Consider the following 8,622-nt stretch of genomic DNA (forward strand, 5'->3'; position numbering starts at 1 on the left):
TGGAAGAGGTGAATTACCTAGGAGAACCCTATGGAAACACCTATAATTCTTCATGGAGAAATCACCCAAATTTCTCATGGAAGAATCAAGAAAGACCTCAACAAGGTTTTAACAACAATAATGGTGGAAGAAATAGGTTTAGCAATGGCAAGCCTTTTCCATCATCTTCTCAGCAACAGACAGAGAATTCTAAACAGAACCCCTTTGACTTAGCAACCATGGTCTCTGATCTAATCAAAACCACTCAAAGTTTCATGACTGAAACAAGGTCCTCCATTAGGAATTTGGAGGCACAAGTGGGACAGCTGAGCAAGAAAGTTACTGAACTCCCTCCTAGTACTCTCCCAAGCAATACAGAAGAAATCCAAAAGGAGAGTGCAAGGCCATCAACATGGCCGAATTTGGAGAGGAAGGAGAGGAAGTGAACGCCACTGAGGAAGACCTCAATGGGCGTGCACTGACCTCCAATGAGTTCCCTAATGAGGAACCATGGGAATCTGAGGCTCAAAATGAGACCATAGAGATTCCATTGGACTTACTTCTGCCTTTCATGAGCTCTGATGAGTATTCTTCCTCTGAAGAGGATGAGTATGTCACTGAAGAGCAAGTTGCTAAATACCTTGGAGCAATCATGAAGCTAAATGACAAGTTATTTGGAAATGAGACTTGGGAGAATGAACCCCCTTTGCTCACCAAAGAACTGGATGACTTGTCTAGGCAGAGACTGCCTCAAAAGAGGCAGGATCCTGGGAAGTTTTCAATACCTTGTACCATAGGCACCATGACCTTCAAGAAGGCCTTGTGTGACTTAGGGTCAAGTGTAAACCTCATGCCCCTCTCTGTAACGGAGAAGCTAGGGATCTTTGAGGTGCAAGCTGCAAAAATCTCACTAGAGATGGCAGACAACTCAAGAAAACAAGCCTATGGACTTGTAGAGGATGTTCTGGTTAAAGTTGAGGACCATTATATCCCTACTGATTTCATAGTCCTAGAGACTGGGAAGTGCATGGATGAATCCATCATCCTTGGCAGACCCTTCCTAGCCACAGCAAAGGCTGTGATTGATGTTGATAGAGGAGAGTTGATCATTCAAGTGAATGAAGAATCCTTGGTGTTTAAGGCCCAAGGATATCCCTCTGTCATCATGGAGAGGAAGCATGAAGAGCTTCTCTCAATTCAGAGTCAAACAGAGCCCCCACAGTCAAACTCTAAGTTTGGTGTTGGAAGGCCACAACCAAACTCTAAGTTTGGTGTTGAACCCCCACATTCAAACTCTAAGTTTGGTGTTGGGAGGTTCCAACATGGCTCTGAGTATCTGTGAGGCTCCATAAGAGTCCTCTGTCAAGCTAGTGACATTAAAGAAGCGCTTGTTGGGAGGCAACCCAATGTTTTATAATTAACTATTTCCTTTTGTTATTTTATCTTTTTTTGTAGGTTGATGATCATAAGAAGTCACAAAATCAACGAAAAAAGCAAAAACAAAATGAAAAACAGGAAGAAAAACAGCACACCCTGGAGGACGCACTTACTGGCGTTTAAACGCCAGTAAGGTTAGCTGTTGGGCGTTTAACGCCCAGTCTGGCACCATTCTGGGCGTTTAACGCCAGAAAGGGGCACCAGACTTGCGTTAAACGCCAGAAAAGGGCAAGAAGCTGGCGTTAAACGCCAGGAATGGGCACCAGCCCGGCGTTTAACGCCAGAATTGGCTCAAAACGTGTTTTTGAATGCCATTTGGTGCAGGGATGACTTTTCCTTGACACCTCAGGATCTGTGGACCCCACAGGATCCCCACCAACCCCACCACTCTCTCTTCTTCTTCACCCATTCACCAATCACCTCAATACCTCTCCACCACTTTCCCTCCCAAACCCACCCATACATGGCCGAACACAAAGCCATTCCCTTCTTCCTCATTTCTTCTTCTTCTGCTCCCTTCTTTCTTCTTTTGCTCGAGGACGAGCAAACCTTTTAAGTTTGATGTGGTAAAAGCATTGCTTTTTGTTTTTCCATAACCATTTATGGCATCCAAGGCCGGAGAAACCTCTAGAAAGAGGAAAGGGAAGGCAAAAGCTTTCACCTCCGAGTCATGGGAGATGGAGAGATTCATCTCAAGGGTGCATCAAGACCACTTCTATGAAGTTGTGGCCATGAAGAAGGGTCAACTTTGATCAAAGGTTGGACCAAGTCCTCACTGACATCTGTGAAGAGGGCGCCCAATGGAAGAGAGATTCAAGAGGGAAGCCAGTTCAACTGAGAAGGCATGACCTCAAACCCATCACTAAGAAAAGGATGGAGCAAACAAGAGACCCCTCTCATCATGAGATCCCTGAGATGTCTCAAGGGATGCACTTTCCTCCACAAGACTATTGGGAGCAACTGAAACACCTCCCTAGGAGAATTAAGTTCCAACATGGGACAACTAAGGGTGGAGCACCAAGAACATTCCATCCTCCTCCATGAAATTAGAGAAGATCAAAGAATCATGAGAGAGGAGCAACAAAGGCAAGGAAGAGACATTGAGGAGCTCAAGCACTCCATAGGACCTTCAAAAGGAAGAACAAGCCGCCATCACTAAGGTGGACCCGTTCTTTAATCTCCTTGTTCTTTATTTTCCTATTTTTCGAAATTTCATGCTTATGTTTGTCTATGTTTGTGTCTTATGATCATTAGTGTCTTAGTGTCTATGCCTTAAAGTTATGAATGTCCTATGAATCCATCACCTTTCTTAAATGAAAACTGTTTTTATCACAAAAGAACAAGAAGTACAGGATTTCAAATTCATCTTTAAAACTAGCTTAATTAGTTTGATGTGGTGACAATACTTTTTGTTTTCTGAATGTATGCTTGAACAGTGCATATGTCTTTTGAATTGTTGTTCATGAATGTTAAAATTGTTGGCTCTTGAAAGAATGATGAAAAAGGAGACATGTTACTGAGGATCTGAAAAATCATAAAAATGATTCTTGAAGCAAGAAAAAGCAGTGAATACAAAAAAAAAAAAGAAAAAGAAAGAAATAAAGTTGTGATCCAAGGCAAAAAGAGTGTGCTTAAGAACCCTGGACACCTCTAATTGGGGACTCTAGCAAAGCTGAGTCACAATCTGAAAAGGTTCACCCAATTATGTGTCTGTGGCATGTATGTATCCGGTGGTAATACTGGAAGACAGAGTGCTTTGGGCCACGGCCAAGACTCAATAAGTAGCTGTGTTCAAGAATCATCATACTTAACTAAGAGAATCAATAACACTATCTGGATTCTGAGTTCCTAAAGAAGCCAATCATTCTGAATATCAAAGGATAAAGTGAGATGCCAAAACTGTTCGGAGGCAAAAAGTTACTAGTCCCGCTCATCTAATGTGGAGCTAACTTTCATTGATAATTTGGAGTCTATAGTATATTCTCTTCTTTTTATCTTATTTGATTTTCAGTTGCTTGGGGACAAGCAACAATTTAAGTTTGGTGTTGTGATGAGCGGATAATTTGTACGCTTTTTGGCATTGTTTTTAGTATGTTTTTAGTATATTTGGTTTAGTTTTTAGTATATTTTTATTAGTTTTTAGTTAAAATTCACTTTTCTGGACTTTACTATGAGTTTGTGTGTTTTTCTGTGATTTCAGGTATTTTCTGGCTGAAATTGAGGGATCTGAGCAAAAATCTGATTCAGAGACTGAAAAGGACTGCAGATGCTGTTGGATTCTGACCTCCCTGCACTCGAAGTGGATTTTCTGGAGCTACAGAAGCCCAATTGGCGCGCTCTCAACGGCGTTGGAAAGTAGACATCCTGGGCTTTCCAGCAATAAATGATAGTCCATACTTTGCCCAAGATTTGATGGCCCAAACCGGCGTTCAAAGTCACCTCAAGAAATCCCAGCGTTAAACACTGGAACTGGCACCAAAATGGGAGTTAAACGCCCAAACTGGCATAAAAGCTGGCGTTTAACTCCAAGAAGAGTCTCTGCACGAAAATGCTTCATTACTCAGCCCAAGCACACACCAAGTGGGCCCGGAAGTGGATTTTTATGTCATTTACTCATCTCTGTACACCCTAGGCTACTAGTTTTCTATAAGTAGGACCTTTTACTATTGTATTTTCATCTTGGTTCTTCTGGTTCCCTCTCTGGAGCCGAAACCAATGATCACTTTTGTTCTTATGTATTTTCAATGGTGGAGTTTCTACACACCATAGATTAAGGTGTGGAGCTCTGCTGTACCTCGAGTATTAATGCAATTACTATTGTTCTTCTATTCAATACCGCTTGTTCTTTGTCCAAGATATTCATTTGCACCCAAGAACATGATGAATGTGATGATTATGTGACGCTCATCATCATTCTCACTCATGAACAAGGTGACTGACAACCACTCTTGTTCTACAAGCAAACGAGGCTCTAATGTTTATCTCTTGGATTCTTTAACCGAAATCTTCGTGGTATAGGCGAGAACTGATGGCGGCATTCAAGAGAATCCGGAAGGTCTAAACCTTGTCTGTGGTATTCTGAGTAGGATTCAATGATTGAATGACTGTGACGTGCTTCAAACTCCTAGCAGGCGGGGCGTTAGTGACAGACGCAAAAGAATCAATGGATTCTATTCCGGCCTGACCGAGAACCGACAGCTGAATTCCGCGTGCTGTGACAGAGCATATGCAATCGTTTTCACTGAGAAGATGGGAGGTAGCCATTGACAACGGTGAAACCCTACACGAGCTTGCCATGGAAAGGAGTAAGAAGGATTGGATGAAGACAGTAGGAAAGCAGAGAGACGGAAGGGAAGGCATCTTCATGCGCTTATCTGAAGTTCCTACCAATGAATTACATAAGTATCTCTATCTTTATCTTTTATATTATTTTCGTTCATCATCATATCCATTTGAGTCTGCCTGACTAAGATTTACAAGACGACCATAGCTTGCTTCATACTAACAATCTCCGTGGGATCGACCCTTACTCACGTAAGGTATTACTTGGACGACCCAGTGCACTTGCTGGTTAGTTGTGCGAAGTTGTGTAATGCCATGGAATTGAGCTACCAAGTTTTTGGAGTTCATGACTGGGGATTATGAGAGTTGTGAAAAGTATTGTTCACAATTTCGCGCACCACCTCACAACCTGTGAATGAAAGCTTCCCAGATGAACACCTATTGCAGATCCAACAAGCACCTTGGTTTGCTAACATAGCAAACTACATAGTGGGGAGGAAGATGATGACAAGTCATCTTAGCCTAGTTTTACTAGTCTTTTTCTTCTGTTTTCACTTGAATTATGCACTTTCTTAAGCTACAAGCAAGCCAATTGAGGTAGATTTTCATGCTTCCTTTGATTGAATCAACCATAGATAAATTAATGCAATTTCATGAGGTTTGATGCCATAATTGGTGCATATTAGGATAGAATGATCATCTCATGATTTCAAGCATAGCTTTGATGTGTTTGGTTGATTTATGATAGGTGAAGAAAGCTTGGAAAAGGATTGAAGTGAGAAGGAATGGCTAGAAGCTAAGAGAAGACAATGAAACAAGTGAAATTGAACCAGGAAGAATGAAGTTGGAGTTGGAGTTAGCCCTCAAACGTTGGCACAAACTTTTGGACTTGAAGTTAGCCTCAACGTTAGCCCCCTAACTTGGAGGCTAACGTTGGAAGTTGAAAATCACTCCCAGGGCTAGCCAACGTTAGCGCCAACGTTAGCCCCCTAACTTGGAGGCTAACGTTGGCATGAAGATTTGCTTCCCAGGGTGCCAACGTTTGCGCCAACGTTAGCCCCCTAACTTGGAGGCTAACGTTGGCATGAGAACTCTCCCCCAGGGTGTGCCAACGTTTGCGCCAACGTTAGCCCCCTAACTTGGAGGCTAACGTTGGCGCCACTCCAACACAAAGCAAGGCCAACGTTAGGGTCAAAGTTAGCCCCCTAACGTTGGCTCCAACGTGAAGTGCAGCAGAATGTGTTTGCTGCTAGAAAAAGTTGGCCTCAAAGTTAGCCCCCTAACTTTGAGGCTAACTTTAAATCCAACTTTGCAAAACTCAAATCCGGTTCAATTGATTCACTTGGGTTCCTCTCCAAACTTCAAGAGCATCAACCAAGGCCTCTTTCAACCCAATTCCACCAAGAGCAAAGGCCCAATTCAAGGCTTGAAGATCAATTGAAGAAAGTGTATAAATAGGCTAGAATTCAATTCATTCAGGGAGCTTCCCTTTTTAGAGTTTTTAGAGAGTTTTCTTTTCTGTTTTGGGAAGCCTGAGTGATCTTTATTTTCTGAGTTTAATTGCTTTCAATTTCAATTACACTTGTCTTGGATCTTGGGTTGGAGAATTGAAGGAATTCTGTTTCAATCTCACCTTGGATCTTGTTTACTTTCACTGCAAATTGAATTTCCATTTCTGCTACTTGCTTTCTCATCTAATTCTCTTGCAATTTACATTCTCCTTGTTATTATTCTTGTTGGATCTAGGAAGGCATTGAGATCTAGACTTGGTTTTCTAGTCTCTGGGTCCTGAGATCACATTTTACTATTTCAATTTTCTGCACCTGCTTTATTTGTTTAAGTTGCTTGTCTGTTTGAATTCAATCGAATCCCAATTCCCATTTACCCCTCTGTCTAATGCAATTTAATTTCTCTTGGTTTAATTCCTGCAAATCTAAGTCCCAATCCCCTTTACATTTCAAGCCATTTACATTTCTTGTCATTTAAGATTCTTGCAATTTACATTTCTTGCAATCTAAGTTTCTGCCATTTAATTTCTTGTTCTTTGAGATTCAGCACTTTAATTCTTGTTCTCTTTACTTTCAATGCAATTTAAATTCTGCAACTCAATCAACCAAATCTTGATTCGCTTGACTAACTCAACCACTAAACTAAAATTGCTCAATCCTTCAATCCCTGTGGGATCGACCTCACTCCCGTGAGTTTTTATTACTTGATGCGACCCGGTGCACTTGCCGGTTAGATTGGTGTTGTTTTGGGAGAGATTCTTGTCTCCACCAAAATAATTCCCATCAAGTTTTTGGCGCCGTTGCCGGGGATTGATTAGATTGACAATGATTAAGTGAGGTGGTTATTTAGATCAAGCACTTTTTCTTAATTTTTGATTAACCCACTAACTGTTTGACTTTTTGCTTAAACTAACTAAAACTTCAAATTAGCAGTAGATTGAAGTATCATTGGTGTGTACATTTCTTATGATATGCTTGTATGTCAGGTACACGAAGAACCACACTAAATCTTCATGAACAAGATGAGAGGACCCTCAGGAGGTTAAGGAGAGCTGAAAGAGGAAAAAATATTGTTGGAGAAGAGGAATCAGAAGAAGAATTTCATGAGATGGAGGAACATTCAACTAATCCACCAGGTGGAGCAGACAACAACAATGGCAACCCACCTCAGAGGAGAGTTTTAGCTTCCTATACCTTTGCCAATCCTAGACATTGTGGAAGCAGCATCTTGGCTCCAAATGTCAATGCAAACAATTTTGAACTTAAGCCACAACTCATCACTTTGGTTCAGAATAATTGCTCTTTTGGTGGAGGATCACTTGAAGACCCACATCAACACTTATCCACCTTCCTGAGGATATGCAACACTGTCAAAACTAATGGAGTACCTCCTGACAGTTACAAATTGATGCTATTCCCATTCTCTCTCAGGGACAAGGCCACTCAATGGTTGGAATCCTTTCCAAGAGACAGCATCAACAATTGGGATGACTTGGTAACCAAGTTCCTTGCCAAGTTTTATCCACCACAGAGGGTCATAAGGTTGAAGGCCGAGGTACAAACATTCACACAAATGGAGAATGAACCCATCTATGAGGCATGGGAGAGGTACAAAGCTCTAGTCAGAAAATGCCCTTCCAACATGTTCAATGAATGGGAGAAGCTGCAAAATTTCTATGAAGGCTTAACACTGAAGTCTCAGGAATCCTTGGATCACTCAGCTGGAGGTTCCTTGCAACTCATGAAAACTGCAGAGGAGGCTCAAGAACTTATTGATATGGTGGCCAACAACCAATACTTCTTTGCTCATCAAAGAAGTCGCCAACCATCACAGAGAAGAGGCGTAATGGAGCTAGAAGGAGTAGATTCAATCCTGGCTCAAAACAAATTAATGCAGCAGCAAATTCAACAACAATTTGAGCAAATGACCAAGAGAATTGACAACCTCCAAGTTGCAGCAGTCAACACTAGCCAACCATCAGCCACATGGGGACAAAATGAAGATGTTCAAGAAGAACAACAGCAAGAACAAGTTCAGTACATGCACTCTAATCCAAATGAAGTCTATGGTGATACATACAACCCCTCATGGAAGAATCACCCCAACCTCAGATGGGGAGATACTCACAACCAAAACCAACAACCATGGCAGAGAAACTCAAACCAAAACAACCCAAGACACAATCAAAATTTCAACCAGCAGCAAACCAACCAAAATACCTATAGAAAACCTCAAAACAATTACCCCAATCTCAACCAATACCAATCCACTAATCAAAATTCCTATCATCCACCAACCACAGCTCATAACCCACCACAAGCACCACCTGAACCCCAAAGAATCACCAACTTGGAAACCATGATAGAAAAAATGATGAAACTCCAGGAAATGACAAACAAAAACCATGAGGCCTCC

The sequence above is a fragment of the Arachis stenosperma genome, chromosome 5 (genome assembly GCF_014773155.1).
Source record: "Arachis stenosperma cultivar V10309 chromosome 5, arast.V10309.gnm1.PFL2, whole genome shotgun sequence".
Taxonomy (NCBI): domain Eukaryota; kingdom Viridiplantae; phylum Streptophyta; class Magnoliopsida; order Fabales; family Fabaceae; genus Arachis; species Arachis stenosperma.